This window comes from Monodelphis domestica, chromosome 5, assembly GCF_027887165.1.
Source record: "Monodelphis domestica isolate mMonDom1 chromosome 5, mMonDom1.pri, whole genome shotgun sequence".
Taxonomy (NCBI): domain Eukaryota; kingdom Metazoa; phylum Chordata; class Mammalia; order Didelphimorphia; family Didelphidae; genus Monodelphis; species Monodelphis domestica.
The window spans coordinates 228927045-228947720 of record NC_077231.1 but is presented as its reverse complement, the minus strand read 5'-3'; the positions used below and the strand labels follow the sequence as shown (position 1 = coordinate 228947720).

Genomic DNA, 20676 nt, shown 5'->3' with positions numbered 1-20676 from the left:
CTTCTTTCCTTCCTTCCTTTCTTTCTCTTCCTTCTTTCTCTTCCTTCTTTCTCTTCCTTCTTTCTCTTCCTTCCTTCTTTTCTTTCTTCCTTCTCTTCCTCCCTCCCTCCTGTCCTTCCTCCCTCCCTCCTTCCTTCCTTCCTTCCTTCCTTCCTTCCTTCCTTCCTTCCTCATTTGAACTTAACAACCACCCTAGCCAGATAAGTAGCATAAAAGTTACCAACCCATTTTACAGATAAGGAAAGTGTGGCACAGAGAGATTGTGCCATTTCTCCAAGCTCGCACAGCTAGTAAATGGCAGAGCCAAGACTGAATTCTAGTTTGCTTTGGTTTGGTTTGGTTTTTTACTCCAAACACTAAAGCTATCAGCAGGATGATTCTTTGGATAGAGTGGAGGTAATATTGTGAGGCTTTCATGTCCAATGCAGCAAGAAATACCTTTATTCCCATTAAACAGGAGGGTGAGAATAGTACTAGTCCCTAGAAAGTATTGTCTTCATTGGCCTCTAGATGGCATAGAGTCAAGAAAATTTTATCTTCCTGAGTTTCAAATGTGGCTTTAGACACTAGTTGTGCTACCTTAACCTTGTTTGCTTTAATTACTCATCTGTAAGAAAAGCTAAAGAAGGAAATGGCAAACCACTCAAGTATCTTTGCCGAAAATACCCCAAATGAGGTCACGAAGAGTCAGACCCGACTGAAAAACAACTGAACTCAACACACATACATAGTCTCCCCTCTATGAACAGATCTTCCTCCTTGAAGCACCGAGGGCCAAGTCTATTTTAACAAAACCTGATTTCAAGATGGAATTTAATATTATTCATTAACATTCTAGTGTGAACTGGTTTATCAATATGGCACCTCTTTTGAGGTATTTGCAATGCTATAGACTTTTAGAATAGATGGATGTTGATAGATTGCTACAAATCTTTTAACACCCAAATTGCCAAAGAATCTATATTGTTGATGACTCAAAGGGCCACAAAAAGACATACAGTAAGTGAAAATCTGTGATATGTTACAAGTGATGATGTGTGTGTTAGAAGTGGTATAAAATATTGTATCTCATCCTGAAAACTTATGATTGGAGAAGGAGCTAGGTCTAAGGGGAGAAGGGGGTTATTTATGTAAAGGTTGGAATGGATTATTTAAGAATAGGGTCACCAGGAATTCATATTAATTACAAAGAGATTTATTTACAAAATATAGAAAGAGTAAAGTAAAAAATCAGAGAGAGGATAGGGTAAGATATCTAGCCTAAGCACTAAGTAATTTATCCCTGCCCCTGGCTTAACCTGGGCAAGGAGAATTAGTCCTTAACTGGCCTCGGCAAAGAAGTCTCTCCTAAGAGGTAAGTCTCTCCTGAGGCTAGTTTATTCAGAAAATCCAGCAGTTAAGAGTCAGCTTTTCACTCACCACATGTCAGTAGAAAGGAAGAGATTTTAGAACAGTCTTACCAAGAGCAGGGTCTCGGGTCCAGTCAGCAGATTCTCCAACAGCCTCCACTCCAAACAATGAAGAACTGTCAGTAGAACTGCATTCAGGAAGTTGTCACTCCCTTTTACAGACACTTTCTCTTGCATCACTTCCTGTACCTTCCCCTAATTCTATATCTACCAATCACAGTTGAAGACTTGCTTTAGGACTGCCCAGGAGGTAGTCAGTCAATTCTGATTGCACACGTGGGTCACAGACCTCCCCTACTCAAGTGTGAATGGGGTGTTTACACTTTTGGTGATTAAATCTAAAAATAGGCAGGGGTTACAATTTAATCTTCACAATCAGGGGAGAGTTAATTATTTTCATTTTCACAATCAGGGGGAGTTAAATTTAATCTCCACATAGGTTATTCTTGTGGAAAGAACAAGGGGTTACAGATAGATAATATCCTGGGCATTGTATAGGTAAAAATATACTGATTAAAAAAAAAAGTTAGGAGTTCTGTGTAATTAGAATTTTGTACCCCTGGACTTCATTTCCCAGAATTCCACTTTTGTCCTCACATTACATCCTTATGTTTTGTAGATAAAAGTTTCTGTAACTGTGCCCTCTCTCTCTCTTCTCCCTTCTCCTGCTTTCAAGGTCCTGGAAACTGCTTTTTGCTCAGGCTATATTTTTCCTCTACTTCAAGTGATTATTAATAAATCTTATAAAATATAATACTTGGAATTAGTGGATATTAATTAATCTTATAGTTCCTAATCTTTCTGTATCTGAACCCCTTTAGTAGCTGGTGAAGCCTCTGTAGAAGCCTCTTTCTCAAAATAATATACATTTCCTAGCTGTTTGACCCTGGGCAATTCGCTTAAGTGCAGTTGCCTAGCAATTGCTGCTCTTCTGTGATACTAGTCTAGAAGGGAAGGGATTAAAAAATCCTTGTCCTAGAGGAAGAACACATGAACATTGAATAAACCTTTTATGAAGGATTCATAGGAAAACACAGACAGGAATTACTTAAGATGAGAAGGTGTAGGTGGAGAGAGTACCCATATCAGTGAACTCGTGGACCCATTAAAATATAACCAACCCATTCAAATCAACAAGCCCTTGGGATGTCTATCTGTAATCCTCTGTTTTTTTTTAATTACCACTAATGAAGTACCTACTATGTGCCAGGCATTGTAGATGAATCACACTCTGTTTACCCATCAGACTAGCTCTAGAAATGTTCCTTTGGACTTGCTGCAAAGAGTTGGATTCCTTCCTGTGCACAAAGTAATCCAAGCCTTGGATTCACCTGAGAGAAAGCCCTTCTTACCCAACAACCATTAGCAGCAAGAGCCAGCAGCACCAATCAAGGCCTCCTTCTGATGTTCCAAACCCCTAAGTATACCTGTTCCAGGGCCTGCTTAAAGAGGTCAATTCAAGTTTGGGGCACCAGTTGGCCATGTTATGTCAGCTAGGACTTAATATGTCAGGAAACATTTTCCCACAGAAGTGAATACGAAACACCAGTGCCATGAGGGGAGAATGAATGTGTCCTTCGTGGACCAGCAAGCACCATGAATCAGGGCACATCCATCCCCAGTTGTAGAGAAGCAGTCCAAAGTACAATGTCAGATTAAGGGTGGTTCAGTAGACTTGTCTTTGTAGTTTTTAAAAAGTGGGTTTTAGGGAACCCTTAATTTAATTTTATTGAACTAATGAACTCCAAGTTGTGGTGTTCCCATGGGAGTCTATTGTTGCAAAAATGCAATGCCATTATAAAGTTCTTTAACAATGCTCTCCTTAAAGATTCCAAATAGGAGAAAGAATTTTTTATTTAAAAGGTGGAGCAACTAGGTATCACAGTGGATAGAGCATCAGACTTGGGAGTCAGGAAGACCTGGGTTCCAATTTGGCCTCAGTCATTTCCTAGCTGTGTAACCCTGGCAAGTCACTCAATCCCAGTTGCCTAGCCCTTGTTATTCTTTTGTCTTAGAATCATACAGATTCTAAGACAGAAGTCAAGGGTTCTTCTTTATTTTAATTTAAAAATGGAAATGTTATATATATTCTCTTCTCTCTGTCTCCCTTTTTCTCTCTCTCCCACCTCTCTTTCTCCCCCTCATCCCTTCAATGTGTCTCTTTGCACAGTTGTCTTTGGATATGAAAGTATAAAGCTGCACCAAGACTCTAGGGATCCCTTGTCTTTGTACTTTTCATTGGTGCCTATGAATCCTCTCTTGTGTACCTTCAGATATACCTCTTTTCTCTATTTTTCTTTTCTTATTTCTTTTCCTTTTCTCTCATCTTTCCCCCTTGTTTCTCTCTCTTAATTCAATTTAAATATAACCAGTATTTACTGAACTTACTATATTAACAACATTCACTAGGCTCTGTGATCCTGGACAAGTCATTTAATCCTCTTTGCCTTAGTTTCCTCATCTGTAAAATGAGCTGGAGAAGGAAATGGCAAACTATTTCAGTATCTTTGCCAAGAAAACTCCAAATGAGGTCATGAAGAGTCAGACATGACTAAAATATAATATATGGCACTTGGAGGTTTTTGTAAAAGTGCTTTATAAATCTTATGTCATTTGAGCCTCACCTTGATCCTGACAACATTTATTCCCATTTTACAGATGATGAAATTGAAATCGACAACGATTAAATGACTTGCCCAAGGTTAAACAGCCAATTAGTATCTGAAGCTGCATTTGAGGCCAGGGCCCCCAGGCTCAATCTACTGCACCACCTGACTACCTCTACTATAGGTTTTTGTTTTCCTCCCTATAATATTTATTTAGTAAAACATGGTCTTTCCAATGTCTTTAATTTAAAAAGAAAATGTATGGGAAGTTTTCTATTTCCAGCTCTAGAAAGAAACTAAATTGTTTTTTACTTATATGATCTCTTTTTTTTCCTCAATCTTGGGCTATTCATGACATCATTACTACAGACCTTCCATCACTCCAAAATGCAAGAGAAACCAGAAGTAGCAGGTTTGAGCTTCCCTCCCTCCACCACTCTCTTTTGCTTTTTGTCATAGTAAACCCTGCCTTCCCCCCAACCAAACTGTCTCTCCTCCATTTGCTCCAGAGTATAGGCCTTGCCTCCTAACTGCCATGGAGGTTGGAAATTTTCTGGAACTATCCCATACCTAACTGGGTGAGAGATAAGTTTGTTCTAGAAATTCAAATGAATGACTTGATGATTAGGCATGACTAGACTCTTTTCTCTCTTACAAGCTCCAAAATACTGCCAACCTGAATCCATTTGTTCTCAGAATTCCTCTTGGTAATGAATATTGCGTAGAAATGGGGAAGAGGTAAACTCCACTTACTTATTTTTAAACCTTTACCTTCGGTCTTAGAAATGATACCAAACATCACTTCCAAGTTAGAAGAAGAGTAAAGGGCCAGGCAGTAAAGGGTCATACAGCTCTAGGAAATGTCTGCAGCCATATTAGAACTCAGGTCCTCCTGACTTCCAGGCCTGGCTCTCTATCCACTGAACCACCTAGTTATCCCAAGAGATGAACTTTAATATCTACTCTTAGAAAACCAAGAGCAGAAGAAGGTCCAAGCCTATCTGGGGATGGAATGCAAGATTACTTGACCACGTCTTCTACTCAGTTCACTTCCATTCAAGGGTGATGGTACAGAAAGAGGTTCAGAAGTAGGATGTGGAACACTTTAGGGTCTGGTCCCAGCCCTTCCACTATGTAGTGACAGAGCCTTCAATAAATCAATCACCCACGTTTGTTCCCCTGTAAAACGATGGGGTTTGGGTTGGGTGATTTCTCCATCTCCTGCTAGCTTTAGATAAATATGTACCCATGGTACACCAAAAGGCATGTTAGGTGCTGAATTCAGGGGAGATATGAAAGCATCCTGTTGTACTGGGAAACAGGGTCTCGAACCCCAGATACTCATTTCATATATCCATGTGACTGTGGACCAACCTCTGTAACCCCTTTGAGCAACAATTTCATCATCTCTTTCTTTAAAAAGGATAATATTCCTTGTACCATTGGTCTCATAGGATTATCATCAGGAAAATGCTTTGTAAACTGTAAGGTGAGAGAGACTTCTTTACTGTTGTATCTAGCCCTCATTAAGAGTTCCTTGACAGTAAAGAACATTTTCAAAATGGTAACCCAGTGCCTTGTACAGCATCTAGCACATGGTAGGCACTTAATAGATATGAGATCAATTAAAGGAGCTTATAATCAAAACTTGCCCATGGAAGGGGCAATAAGAGGAGACGGGTATCCATGAACTCTACCTCTGGTCCCTCCAGTTTCTCCTGGGGCCTTTCTTGGCCCCTCAAAACTCTCTACTGCCACCCCTCTTAGCCCTCTATCAGAACCTGTTCTTGGGAAATGCGAGCAAGCTGTGAATGATTCTGTCTGCCTGTTTTCTCCTCTGAGGGTGTTTGCTTGCTGTCATATCTCTGATGGTCAAATGAAATGTTTCCTCACTATTAGAGGAATCAGAGGCATCGGCCAGCAGGGTGGGGGAGGGGTGGGCGGATATCATTTTTGAAGAGGAGAGGAACTTTTCAGCATCTCCAAAATCAAACAGCATAGCATCACTGGAGCTCCAGCTGAGACCAAGGGACAGCTAATATGTATTAAATAGGGGAAGGGAGCAACATTTATTAAGTGCCATCATGTGCCAGACTCTGGGCTAAGTGCTCACCAAATCTTATCTCATTGAATCCTCATAACAGCCCTCTGTGGTAGTGTCTAATCAAAAAACAAATAAATGCTCCAGGAAGTCATGGAGGAGGGTAATCCCTGTGAGCTCTGACCATCCATCCATATTACCTTCCTCGGAGATGTCTCTTTGAGTCCAGGTGTCATTTTCTGACTTGATCTAAAAAGAAAAGAAAAGAAAACCCCAGCAGCAAATCTTGTGACTAATGGTGGAGTACAGGGGAAGTAGAAGCCAGGAGAGGCGCCGGAGGGTGGGGAATTAAGTCATCCTGCTTCCTTCCCTGGTCACATTTTATAACAGGCAGCTGAGAATGACAGGTGGTTCCCAAAGCCTTCTTGCCTGACCCTCAGCTGCATTCCTCATGTCAGTCACACACTGATACTGGAGCTGTAGCAAAGATTGCATCATCCAAAGGGGATGACCTCGCCTTCCTCTCCTAGTCAGTGACAGAAATAGTCCAGGGAGGCATCATCATGAGGAAGGTCCAGAAGTGGGGGCCAAGGCCAGACCACTGGCCAAATAAGGTGGGGTTGGCCTTGGGGAAATGAGAGCAAAGGAAAAGTGTACCCTTCTGATTCTATTCCTGATTCCCATCAATGATGCTTTGCTGACACTTGCAGATGCCCCATGCAGATGCCTGGGCAGTGGATAGATATTTTGCACCTAGCAAAGGGTATGTGCCCTTCTTTAAGGACACCCCGAGGGAGGAACACAGTGGAGGTGTTTGAAGGGAATGTGGGAGGGTGCAGGATTAAGTTCGAATGAACAGGAATGGAAAGGAAACAAGGGAATAATCATTAAGTGCCTCCCCTGTGCCAGGTACTATGTCTGGTACTTTTACAAATGCTTTCTCATGTGAGCCTCACAACAACCCTAGGAAATAGGTGCTATTTTCCCCCTGTTTTTCAGTTGTGGAGACTGGGGTTTAGTGACTTGCCCCAAACTGCCAGCAACTGTTTGAAGCCAATTTTGAACTCAAACCCTCCTGACTCCAGGCCTGGCATTCTATCTACCATGTCACCTACATAGAGAAATAGTTGTACTTAGCCATAGACTCCTGCTCCCTCAATAAACTAGTAACCTGTAAACACCAATTGCTAATAACATTGATGCTAATTATCTGAATCAGTCACTTCTCCTTTTATTCTTGAAGGAAAGGCTTTCATTTTTAATTTTTTAATATTTTATTTGATCATTTCCAAGCATTATTCATTAAAGACAAAGATCCTTTTCTTTTCCTCCCCCCCCACCCCCCACAGCCAACGCATGATTCCACTGGGTATCACATGTGTTCTTGATTCGAACCCATTGCCATGTTGTTAGTATTTGCATTAGAGTATTCGTTAGAGTCTCTCCTCTGTCATGTCCCCTCAACTGCTGTAGTCAGGCACTTGCTTTTCCTCTGTGTTTCTACTCCCACAGTTTGTCCTCTGCTTATGAATAGTGTTTTTTCTCCTAGATCCCTGCAGATTGTTCAGGGACATTACACTGCCACTAATGGAGAAGTCCATTACGTTCGATTATACCACAGTGTATTAGTCTCTGTGTACAATGTTCTCCTGGTTCTGCTCCTCTCGCTCTGCATCACTTCCTGGAAGTTGTTCCAGTCTCCATGGAATTCCTCCACTTTATTATTCCTTTTTGCACAATAGTATTCCATCACCAACATATACCACAATTTGTTCAGCCATTCCCCAATTAATGGGCATCCCCTCGTTTTCCAGTTTTTGGCCACCACAAAGAGCGCAGCTATGAATATTCTTGTACAAGTCTTTTTCCCCATTATCTCTTTGGGGTACAGACCCAGCAGTGCTATGGCTGGATCAAAGGGTAGACATTCTTTTATCGCCCTTTGTGCATAGTTCCAAATTGCCCTCCAGAATGGTTGGATCAGTTCACAACTCCACCAGCAATGAATCAATGTCCCTACTTTGCCACATCCCCTCCAGCATTCATTACTTTCCTTTGCTATCATGTTAGCCAATCTGCTAGGTGTGAGGTGATACCTCAGAGTTGTTTTGATTTGCATCTCTCTGATTATAAGAGATTTAGAACACTTCTTCATGTGCTTATTAATAGTTTTGATTTCTTTATCTGAAAACTGCCTATCCATGTCCCTTGCCCATTTATCAATTGGAGAATGGCTTGATTTTTTGTACAATTGATTTAGCTCTTTATAAATTTGAGTAATTAAACCTTTGACAGAGGTTTCTATGAAGATTTTTCCCAATTTGTTGTTTTCCTTCTGATTTTAGTTACATTGGTTTTGTTTGTACAAAAGCTTTTTAATTTGATGTAGTCGAAATTATTTATTCTACATTTTGTGATTTTTTCTATGTCTTGCTTGGTTTTAAAGTCTTTCCCCTCCCAAAGGTCTGACATGTATACTATTCTGTGTTTACCCAATTTACTTATGGTTTCCTTCTTTATGTTTAAGTCATTCACCCATTTTGAATTTATCTTGGTGTAGGGTGTGAGGTGTTGATCAATACCTAATCTCTCCCACACTGTCTTCTAATTTTCCCAGCAGTTTTTATCCAATAGTGGATTTTTGTCCCAAAAGCTGAGATCTTTTGGTTTATTGTATACTGTCTTGCTGAGGTCGCTTGCCCCCAGTCTATTCCATTGATCCTCCTTTCTGTCTCTTAGCCAGTACCAAATTGTTTTGATGACTGCTGCTTTGTAATATAATTTGAGGTCTGGGACTGCAAGGCCCCCATCATTTGTGTTTTTTTTTTCATTATTTCCCTGGATATCCTTGATCCTTTGTTATTCCAAATGAACTTTGTTATGGTTTTTTCTAAATCAGTAAAGAAATTTTTTGGGAGTTCAATGGGTATGGCTCTAAATAGATAAATAAGTTTGGGTAGGATGGTCATTTTTATTATATTGGCTCATCCTATCCATGAACAGTTAATGTTTTTCCAATTGCTCAAGTCTAGTTTTAGTTGTGTGGAGAGTATTTTGTAGTTTTGTTCATATAGTTCCTGTGTTTGTCTCGGGAGATAGATTCCTAGGTATTTTATTTTGTCTAAGTCAATTTTGAATGGGATTTCTCTTTCTAGTTTTTGCTGCTGAGCTGTGTTGGAGATATATAGAAATGCTGATGACTTATGCGGGTTTATTTTGTATCCTGCAACTTTGCTAAAGTTGTTGATTATTTCAATTAGCTTTTTGGTTGAATCTCTAGGATTCTTTAAGTAGACCATCATATCATCTGCAAAGAGCGATAACTTGATCTCCTCCTTGCCTATTTGATGCCTTCAATTTCTTTTTCTTCTCTAATTGCTACTGCTAGTGTTTCTAGTACAATGTCAAATAGTAGAGGTGATAATGGGCATCCTTGTTTCACTCCTGATCTTATTGGGAAGGTTTTCATTTTTAAAACAGGGGACTGCTCAAGGAATATTTGCAAAATGATTCAAGCCAGGGAGCTCTGAGCCTCTCAGGACCAGGGGGCCTCCATCTTTTATTCTGTACCTGTCTCATCTCTGGGTTTCCCATCAGAGCAAGGATTTGGGGTTGGGACCCTGTTTGTCTATTTTTCTGAGGGTAATTAGAATAGACTTGTGGGCCATCCAAACTGGCTTACAGTCCCAGAATTTTGAAGCTGTAAGGCACCTCAGAAGTCATCTAATCCAGCCTGCACTTGACCAAAAAATCGATTTTACAAAACTGCTCCACTCCATGGTCATTCAGCCTTCACTTGGAAAGTAGTGGGCATGCCACTACTTCCCAAGGTAACCCATTCTACTTTTGAACAGTTCTAATTATTAGAGGCAGCTAGGTGGCATGGTTAATAGAGTGCCAAGCTTGAAATCAAGAAAGCTCATCTCCTGAGTTCAAAAACACCTCAGACACTTACTTGCTGTGTGATCCCAGACAAGTCGCTTAACCAACCTTGTTTGCCTCATTTCCTCATTTGCAACCATGAGCTGAAAAAGGAAATAGCAAACTATTCCAGTATCTTTGCCAAGAAAACCCCAAATGGAATCGCAAACAGTTGGACACATCAGAAAATGACTGAACAACAAATTATTAAAAAGTTTCCCCTAAGGTTAAGACTAAATCTGCTCTTCTTCAGTTTCTACTGATTGTCTTAGTTCTACCCTCTGAACCCAAACAGAATAAGTCTTGTCTCCCTTCTGCATGACAGCCCTTCATATTCTTGGAAGACAACTTTTATATAACTCTCTCAGTTTGTCTTTTCAAATTAGATGGGGAAACTCACGAAACTCAAACCTAAAATCCGAGCTAGGTATTAATGTCTCCACTGGGTTGGACCTGGACTCAGAAATACCTGGGTTCAAAACGTAGACACTTAAGAGCTGTGTGACCCTGTTTGCCTGAGTCTCCTCAACTGAAAAATGAAGATAATAATAGCACCTACTTCCCAGGGTTGCTGTGGGGGTCAGATTGGATAATCTTTGTAAGGCACTTACCACAGTGTCTGACACATTGTAGGTGCTCATTAATGAATACTTCTTCATTCCCTCCATACCTTGGGCATGTCACTTTCTTTGATTTCACATCCTCATCTCTATTATTTTGATCTTATTCTGGTTTGTCTGAGAATATAGCTCCGAAATGCTCCTCTAGTTTATGAGGACAGCTCTCACAGAAGAATTGGCATCCTTTGGCCATATCTAGGAGACATTCAGAGTCCAAGAAGGTCCAGACAAAGGATACTTTAATGTTGGAAGTGCTGGAGCCATCATTCAAACTCTGCTGAATAGCAGCATAATCTAGTTATTTTCATGAGCCAGAAAGAGATCCAATGGAAAGTTCTCCAATAGTGTCTCACTAAACTAGTGTCAGGGAGGGACAATCGTCCAGAGAGGCAGAGTTGGCATTTGCTGTAATGTAACTAAGGAAGAGCCATGGTTCTGATAGAAATTAAATTGATTCTGCTTTGCTCCAGAAGACAGAATCTGGACCAATGAGTGAATGTTACAAGTAAACAGGAAGATTTTAGTTCAATGTCCAGAAAAAAACTGCCACCCAAATGGAATCATCTTCCTTTAGAAATAAATTCCCCTACAGAGGAAATGCAACGAAAGAAACTGGCAGAGATGTCAGAAAGTGGATTTATGCATCAAGTAGGGAGTTGGACTAGAAAATTTTGAAAGGTCGGGTTAATTTTGAGATTCTGTGTTTCTGTGATGGGAGGAGGGGATAAGTTTTTGTTAAGTTCCCACTCTATGCCAGGTACTGTGCTAAGTACTTTATAAATATTATCTAAATCTATAAAAAATTATCTAAATTAAATATTAACTAAAATATTTCTGTTGTTCCAGTTTGGGTTCTTCAGTAATTTTTCAGTTATGTCTGACTCTTAGTGACCTATTTGGGGTTTTCTGGACAAAATAATAGAGCAGTTTGCCATTTCTTTTTCCAACTCAGTTTCCAGTTTATAGGTGAGGAAACTAAAATACAGAAGGTTGAGTGACTTGTTCAGGGTCACACAGCTAATAAGTATCTAAGCTCACATTTGAGCTCAGGAAGATGAGTCTTCCTTACTCCGAGGCCATTGCTCTATCCACTGTGCCACCTAGCTGTCCTAGTGTTCCAGAAAATGGCTCTAATTCTACTAATATCTACTGATAGACAAAATCTACGGATAATAGAAATTAATTCTTTTGTGTCAAATGTCTTTTTTAAAAATAAAGTTATCCTAGGGAGAACTAAAACTTTAAGTCATTGGCATCTTAGTTTAAAATAGATCATTTCCCCCTGCCTTCTTAAATTATAAGGGATTTGGGGCAGAGTAGGAAATGGGCCACTGGCTGAGTTAAGGGCACAGGGAGATAAGAGTTGCTGAAACCTCCTAAAAGGATTCATAAAGGGTATTGAAGAAGAACTTGACCACTTCCCAGTTTTGTCCAAGGCCAGTTCTACCTACAAAAGTTTTTCCTTCAAGTTTCTGCCTGACTGCTTTTCCTACCCATTTAATGAACTTAATAATTTAAATTTTAAATTTTAATTTCCCCTGATTATTCATGAGATTAGTCAGAACTTTGGGGATAATGCTAAAATAAGCAGCTAATGTTGGCCTGAACCAAAGACTTTCCATGTGTCTAGCGCACTGTATATATGCTTACTGGTAGCACTAGCTACTTAGTCTCTTCCCTGTGGCAGCAGAGTATCTTTGAATTGTAGAAAGTATCTTTGCATGGTAGAACGTTGCATTATATTCTTGATGCCTGGGGAAAGTTCACTTTCACTAAGCTTTGGTTACCTTGGCCTTTGGCCAAGCTAACTCTATTATCTCTGTATCCTTTGATTGCCTTGGGTGTCCTGGGAAGGAAGGGCTGAGGGGGGCCTCAGTGGCTGATCCCTGCTTTCCATTGGCTCCCTCTTGGAAACTGAATGTTTGGGATTGCCTTGAAGCAGTATTAGATGGTTTGATTTGAAAAACCAAGTCATGAATCATATTACACACTCCAGTTCTCAAGGGCAAAACAAATGAAGAATTGCACTGGAGCAAACAGAAACTTATAACATCCGAACTTATTTTCCGTTCCTCTGGAGTCACCACCTTGATCCTCTGAGCCCTAGGGTCCCTGGGGAGATGAACAGACATAGGACAGGGAGGATGAGTTAGATAGTCCCAGACCTTTCCCCAGTGGCCATTCTAGAAAGCAGAAGGTCCTATCTCTCCTTGCCCAAGAGCATGAGGAATCTTCCACAATGGGGGAAGACTACAGAGAGGGAGAACCAGGCGTCCCCAGAGCAATAGGAGCCCAGCAAAGAAACTGCCCGGCTGCTGACCAGGGAAGCTGCTGCCTTGATTGTCCGGCTCAGTGACTGAATGAATGGAGCTCTGTTTCTATTCTTCCTTCCAGTTGGGCAGAGTCTGCTCAGTGACCTGGCTCCTTAGCCTGAGTAGTACCACCTCTCGCTTGCAAAGGAGTGAGCCACAAGAGTGACCCAGTTGCCATATGCTTTAGATGAGTGGGAATGAGGCCAGGCCTTTGGGCTGCCGGGTGACCTAGTGCCAGATGCCCTGGGGTGAATGAAGAGTTTCAGGGAGGACTGAAAATGAGTAGCAGGGAAGAAGGCGGGTTCTTTTCCCTTCTTGGAATAGGATATTCAGGGTCTGGCTGAGCCACAATTCTCATAGAGACTGGGGATCAAAAAGGACCTCCTGGGCTCACCCCAAGCCAAGCTCCATACCCCAAGAACCACAAATGAGTCACTGCTTCTAAACACTGAAAGCATGTTCTCTAACCAGGCCCTTTCTATGCAATAGAAAAAACTCCTTCCTCTCCATTTCTACTCTGGCTTTAACCCTTACCCCCTTATACTTGGACCATTAAAGGAATATTCCCTCTCTTCTTCCTGCCTCTAGTTTCTCACCTAGACCCCCCTCCAGGCTATTCAGCACATTATTGCCAGACTAATGTACTTACAGCACCACAATCCTTGCTCAAGAACTTTCCTTGGTATTCCTTCCCCTCACCATATTAAGGCCAAGCATCCCTGGCTTTCAACACCTCCCAGTTTCTAACCAGATATCCCACTGTTTTCCCAGTACAAATCTTTTGTTCTGATGAGGCCATTCGATTCCCCATCTCCCACAAAAGCAATGCTTATTCTATGCTCCCTACCAGGAATGTCCTCCCATCTCGACTCCATTCCCCTAAATCCTTCAAGGCCCAGCTCAAGTCCTCTCCTTTCCATGAAGTTTTCCCTGCCTGCTCTCACCCACCATGACCCTTCCTCTGTTCTTATTTCCAGCACACAGTTGTTCTCTATTTGTGCCATGTGTGTCAAGAAGGCAGTGGGGAGCAGGGGACTTGGGTTCAAATCCCCCTTCTGATGTTTACTACCCGTCTGACTATGGGCAAGTCATTGAGCCACCTTCAGCCTTTGTTTCCTCAAGTACCAAAATGGGGGGAGGGGGCATGGGTGGTGCCCAAATGGCCTCTGAGCCCCTTTCATTTCTATATCATATGATCCTTGTCTGCCCAATTAGATTGCAAGCTCCCTGAAGAAAAGGGCCAGGTCTTTCTCATATCTTCCATAGTGGTGGATACAGAATAGGTGCTCTAAAAAATGTCTCTTTGATTATGTGAATTCAACTATTTAGTAACTAAAAATTGGTATCAGAAAAGAAACAACAGTAATAAAACCTGGATTTCAAGTGAATGGGGATCAGAGGAGGGAAGAGTCTTTCTAGGGAAAAGAAGGAAATAAGCATATAGAAAACTGGGAATTAATTACAAAAGGAATCCAATCAGCTGTAGAAGAACTAGAAAACAGCAGCTTCTGGAAGTGTCCTTGGAATGGAATCCTGAAGACAGAAAGGAATTCAAGAGATCCTGGGCATAGGCACCAAGGGAAAGATGGCCAATGGCTTTTTGGTGTTGAGAATTGCAGAGAGAATACTTGACTTGAAACCAGGGATTGCAGTCAGAGACCATCCAGAAAGGACCTTGCATAAGTCAAGAACTGAGGGTAAGAGAATGAAAACCTAGTCCAGAAGCCACAGGTAGAATTTAAGCTGGTTAGAACTTGGTAATCATGCTATGTGCCTAGAGTTACTTAGCCAGACATGTATGCCCATGTTTGCTCACACTAAAATCACAGCAACTTTGGGTGTTAGGACAGAAAGGAACCATGGGGATGATTTTGTTTAACTTCCTCATTTTCCAGATGAGGAAACTGAGACCCAGAGAGCCACTTGCCCAAGCTCATTCAATTGCAGAGCTAGTCCCTGGACCCAGGTCTTCGGGCCCTAAATTGAGAGTTTTCATTCATGCCTCTGTGTAAATGTGTGCTATTTCACTGATGAGAGTAGCTAGGTGGTACAATGGATAGAATGCCAAACCCAGAATTAGGAAGATTCATCTTTATGAGATCAGATCTGGCCTCAGATACTTATTAGCTGTGTGACTCTGAGCAAGTCAGGGAACCAGCCTGTTTGCCTCAGTTTCCTCATCTGTAAAATGATCTGGAGAAGGAAATGGCAAACTACTCCAGCATTTTTTATAAGAAAACCCCAAATTAGGTCATGAAGAATCAGACACAGCTGAAAATGACCAAACAACGCCTTTCTCAGTTCAAATCTGGCCTCAGACAATCACAAGCAGAGTGACCCTGGGCAAGTCACTTAACTTCATCTGCCTCAGTTTCCTCATATGGACAAGGAAATGGCAAACTATTCCACTAATTCTGCCAAAAAAAAAACCCTAAATGTGGTCCTGAAGAGTCGGACATGACTAGAAATCACTGAATAACAACATTTCACTAATCATATGGGTAGCATTGATAAGAGGGGAGGGTCAAGGATGTGTCCTTAAAGTAAGAATCAAAAGAAAAGAATCTCTTTATTCCCTGGGTGGTAACATTGAGCAAGACCTGTGAACTTGGGAAACCATTTTAAGATAGCTCCTAGTGTTTTTGTCATACATTTGCTTTCAGTACTCTCACTTGGTTATGGAATTTCACTTCCAGCCCCTGTGTTATTTTTTTTCTGATGTCCCTTTTCCTCAGCTCCTCTTTCCCAAGAGCCTCAGGATTCTGGGAAGATGATGCATTATTCATTTACACAATCAACCTCATTTATCAAGTGCTTATCAAGGACAGAGGGCTCTTCTGGGTGCTGTGGAATAAGGAAAAATGAGTTTGGAAGAGTAGAGAACAGGACCTTGGCTTTGGGGGTCTTCCAATCTATTCAAACCCAGTCTATTCCACTCGTACTCTGGTGCCTATCTGTGCAGATTGGAGAAGCCAAAGGAATTAAGTGCCAGCCAGGCAGATTGCCCTTTTGGCGCAAATTGCTGCTTACAGCGCCACCCAACAGCTTCATCCAAATACTGTATCCAACACCCAGCAGCCATACAGTTCATATCTTCATCCTCTTTCTGAAAGCATCCCCTTGGGGGAATGTCAGGAAAATCCGGCCCTGCAACCTTGTCTTAATGATTTTACATTTCAGCTCTGTGGCATTTATTATCTAAGTATTTCAGCACTGGTTGCAGCCACTCAAGGCTTCCATCTCTTGTGTTAGATGAATGTTGTACTTCTTGATTTACAAATGGGCTTAATGAGAGACGCAGAGGATGAGTGCTCAGCATCAAAGGATGTCTTTCATGGCTTTGGGGGAACCATGAAGGGCACAATTGCTGCAGTGACACAGTGACCATATGAGAATCTGATTCCACAAGGTATTCCTAGAATTTGTGAAATTCAGCTTCTAGGTAGGCGACGTCAGCACCGATGATGATGAAAGATCCTCCCTCCTTCCCGATTTTGTCATCACCAAAAAAATTCACCCCCATATAGTATGCTTCCTTTTTTTCAGCATGTAATTTACTCGGTAAACTATATACTCATCAATACCAAAACTGTGTTTATTTTAACCATTTGGGAAGGAAATCTTATAAACCAGGTTATATCCTTCTCTACCTTAGGGAGGGCAGCTAGGCGGCACAGTGGAAGAATAGTGGACCTGCAGTTAGGAAGATTTTAATTCAGCTACTTTCTAGTTTGGGGACCCTCATCAAGGCACTTAACCCTTCTTGGCTGCAATTTCCTTATCTGTAAAATGGGGATAATAATATCTACCTCCTAGAGTTGTTGTGACAATAAAATGATATATCTGTAAAATATACCTTACACGATATTTGACACATAGTAGGCACTTAATAAATGATTGTTTCCTATCTTTTTTTAACCTTTACCTTCCATATTCTAATCAATATTGTGTGTTGGTTGCAAGGCTGAAGAATGGTAAGGGCTAGGCAATAGGGTTTGCCCAAGGTCACACGGCTAGGAAGTGTCTGAGGTAAAATTTGAACCCAAGACCTCCCATCTCTAGACCTGGCTCTCAATCTACTGGGTCACCCAGATGCCTCCTGATTTTTACGTTCATAAGGAAAATATTCAAAATATGATTGAGCCTCTTTATAATGCCTCAGGGATGCCATTGTGAAAAAAAGTTACTTTACCAGACTTGATTTCGAGCTTTGCAGTCAGTTGTCCCTTTTTCCTGATGTCACACTGTCTGCCACTAGCACCTCCTCACCTTAAGACTGCTAAACTGTGGGTCTAGAAACCAGGTTCCTCAGAAAAAACTGTGAGTCTGTCTCATGAGCCTGCCTTCTCTTGTAGCTTGTTTCTACTGCCCTGCAAACTCTCTCACTTGGATCCTAAAAGCTGGTCATTATAGTAGACACATACAGTGCAGAGATCAGCAGCTGGGCCCCAAGTTCCTTAAGGTCAGAGGCTGACCAAGCCCTGCTCTTCATTGTGTGTCTGTCTAGTGCTTAGGGAGAGGCTTTTCTAGACAAGTTTCAAATTTCCCTGTGAAAACTTTTTTTTTCTTTTAAGCAAAATGACACAATTATACAATTGCTTTAAAGGTGGGAGACACCTCTTAAGAGTGGCACAGTAGGTGCTAAACAAGGTCTTCCAAGTTTGGGGGCCAGCCCTCTATTCATTGGGCCAGGTTGCCTCCCTATTTAATAATAATCAAATTAAGGACTTTACAGGCAAATAGTTACTTGTGAAGCCTCATGAATGATGTCATTTTTAACATTTCAATTTATTATTTATTTTACTTTTATATTTTATCAATTATATATGATAACAGATTTCCACACAAGTTTTCCTAAGTTATAATATTGAATTTATCTCCCTCCCTCCCTTTTCTTTCCCTCCCCAGTGCTAACAGGCTATTCTATCTGGTTCATAAATGTATTATCATGTAAAACGTATGTCCATAGTGTTCATTTTTGGAAGTGAGTAATCTTATAAAACCAAACCCCCCAGATAAACAACTGAGAAATCGTCCACTCTCATCTGAGTTCTGAGGGCAACAGCATTCTTCATCCTAAGTCAATTATCATTTTGCATTTAGACTCAAAGGGCCCAGGCTTTGGGGGCATTTTGGTCCAGGCTTGTATATTACCTCCATGACTTATTCAATCACTTGTCCTCTCTGGCCTCAATTTTCTCATCTATAGTATGAGAAGATGATCTACATCTCTCTCCTAGCCTTCATTTTATGATTTTCTCATCAATGATGCCTACCTTTTACATAAGGCATTATTAAAACTGGTATGCTTCTTGTTCTGGTCTTCTATGCAATGGAATGGTCCTTAGGGGTACTGGTTTATTTGACTCCTGTAGGATTAGACTTTCTATGACCGTGACTCCGATTTAAAGGGTGTTTTCAAACGAGAAATTGAAGGTTTTCGGTTTGTCATTTCTTCACAAGGAATGAGAGGCATAGCTGGAAGAGGCCATGGGGGTAAGATGTGTGTGGATGCAAGTTGAAGAAACCTTGACAATTCTTAACATGTTGGTTATCTTGTGACACACCAGAAATAAATGGCTTGACTTTCAAGCATAGGAGCCATATGTCCCTGTCATATCAGCTGATACCTTTTGGAGGGGGAGGAATCACAAATTTGTATGCAGGGTGAAATCTGGGTGAGCAGAGGGCTGGGGAGGGCAATAACATGATGCAGAATTGTAGACTTTCAACCAAAAGGTATCCTATAGGTTATCTGATCCAACCTCCTAATTAGACCAATGAGGAACCCAAGACCCCAAGACTCCTAAAGTAATTGTCCAGGGTTACAAAGAATATCAGAACATAACTATTGAGCCCAGGCCTTCCTGACCCTAAATCCATCACAGTATAAGACTACTACAGAACTTTTCTACTCTGTATCACTGGTTCAAGTCCAGTTCTGGTCAGGAGTGCCTGAGCATCAATACACTCAACCTCAGTTTTTTAAACCCTTACTTTCTGCCTTAGTAACAACTCTAAAATCAAAAGGGTAAGGATTAGGCAAACAGGGTTAAGTGACTTGCCCAGGGTCACACAGTTTGGAAATTTCCGAAGCCAGATATGAACCTAGATCCTTCCAACTCCACCCACTCTATCCACTGTGCCATCTAGCTCCTCCTGTCCATCTCATTTCAAGAAACACTTGTGGAGACACTGAAGGGAACTAAGCTTTACTCTCAGGGCCAAAAGATAGCTCTCATATTGGATTCTCCTTCCCATATTCAGACAATATATGCCGAGTCTATTATTCATCTATATTCTCATCATAGAACTTGCACACAATAAAGCTATGATTTTTGAGAACCAACAGTCACCTCCATGCCATGCTAAGGCATCAAAGTATGATCATAGTAGAGGATGCTTACTACAAGTGTGACCTAGATCAACCCACTTTCCTCAGGCTACTGATTTGTAAAATGATGCGGTAAGAACAGAAGCACACTTTTCCAACTCTGGATCAGGGGTTCTTAATCTTGTCTGTGTCCTGGACCCTTTTTTAGCAGCCTGCTGAAACCTCTGATCTCCTCAAAATAAAATAAAATACATAGGATTACAAAGGAACCCAATTATGTTGAAATATAAGTATCTGGCCTCAGTTGCTTCTTAGCTGTGTGATCCTGGGCAAGTCATTTAACCCCCATTGCCTAGCCCTTACCTCTCTTCTGCCATGGAACGAATGCAAAGTATTGATTCCAAGACAGAAGGTAAGGGTTTATTTTTTTATATGTAGGTATCTAAAATTTTTTTAAACATCATGGACCCAGGTTAAGAACTTTGGTTCTAGATCCATGACCCTCCAATTAATTAATGCCAAACAAAATAGAAACAACCTGTGCCTCCTGGACTCTGTGCATACTGTACAACAGTTAGGGGATCTACTGGCAGTCCAGAAAGGACAAGTCTGTTAGCACACAAGTTTCCCTGATAGGAAGTTGGCAGTCTTGCCAGCTAGAGCATACTTTGGAGGAAAGGTCAAGTCTGTGCAAATTTGCTGGCTACTCCTGCTTCCCTAGGGGCCTTCCCCCTTTAGAGTGAACTCTTTGGGGTTGGTTGTGTTTTGCCAGCTTGCCCAATATGTACTCTAAATAATCTATTTAAAGCTGCTTTCCTCTATTTCTTTTAAGACCAAACTGAGTTTCTGGGCCTCTGTGGTTACCTGGGGGGGGGGGGGGAATGTGTTTTTCTTCTATAGGAATAAAAATGAAATCCAAAACTCCTAATGGATTCCAATTGTTATTCTAGTTACTAGGAGGCTCAACAGCCAGGATACCTCACCCATACACAGCACCTCAGCTTTGGGCCACCCCATGCAGAGGAGCCCATTCTGTTTACATGGTTATCAATACCCTCTGAGATCCCGCTGAGTCCAGCCAGGACCTCTTTAAGGTGGTAAAGAGCCAAGCCTATTTGGGGAAAGGAGATTGTATATGGAGCCTCCCTCTGTGCACGCTAGCCACTGGCCCTTCATTTAGTCCTAAGAATTGGCTGGGTTCCTGAAAGGCAAAGCCATAACTGAAATGAGTGGCTGGAGCTTTGTTTCAGGCACTAACATCCAAGAAGGGTTGTGCTTCCTTAGAAGTGGGGTGTTGTGCTTTCTTCTCTCCGCTGGGAGATGTGATGGGCTGCCCCTTATCCAAATCCAAGTTCCCTTGGAAGACAAAGGGTCTTGTCTCTTCAGATGACACCCCAACTCAGGATTTATAATCAAAGGATTGGGTTCAAATC

The 20676-nt window shown here is 41.4% G+C and overlaps 2 protein-coding genes across 9 annotated transcripts in view; one reads left to right on the top strand and one right to left on the bottom strand.

Moving 5' to 3' along the window:
• Window positions 1-20676, top strand: part of PRKAG2 (protein kinase AMP-activated non-catalytic subunit gamma 2) — a 463538-nt gene that overhangs the window by 264540 nt on the left and 178322 nt on the right. The gene's annotated exons all lie outside the window — the stretch shown is intronic.
• Window positions 1-20676, bottom strand: part of LOC103093809 (jerky protein homolog-like) — a 133838-nt gene that overhangs the window by 40050 nt on the left and 73112 nt on the right. The window contains exon 3 of one of the 4 annotated variants that reach the window (XR_008912356.1): window positions 6257-6305. The exons of the other annotated variants lie outside the window; for them this stretch is intronic. The gene's annotated coding sequence lies outside the window, so the exon portion shown is untranslated. The remainder of the gene's footprint in view (window positions 1-6256; window positions 6306-20676) is intronic. 4 annotated transcript variants of the gene reach the window in all.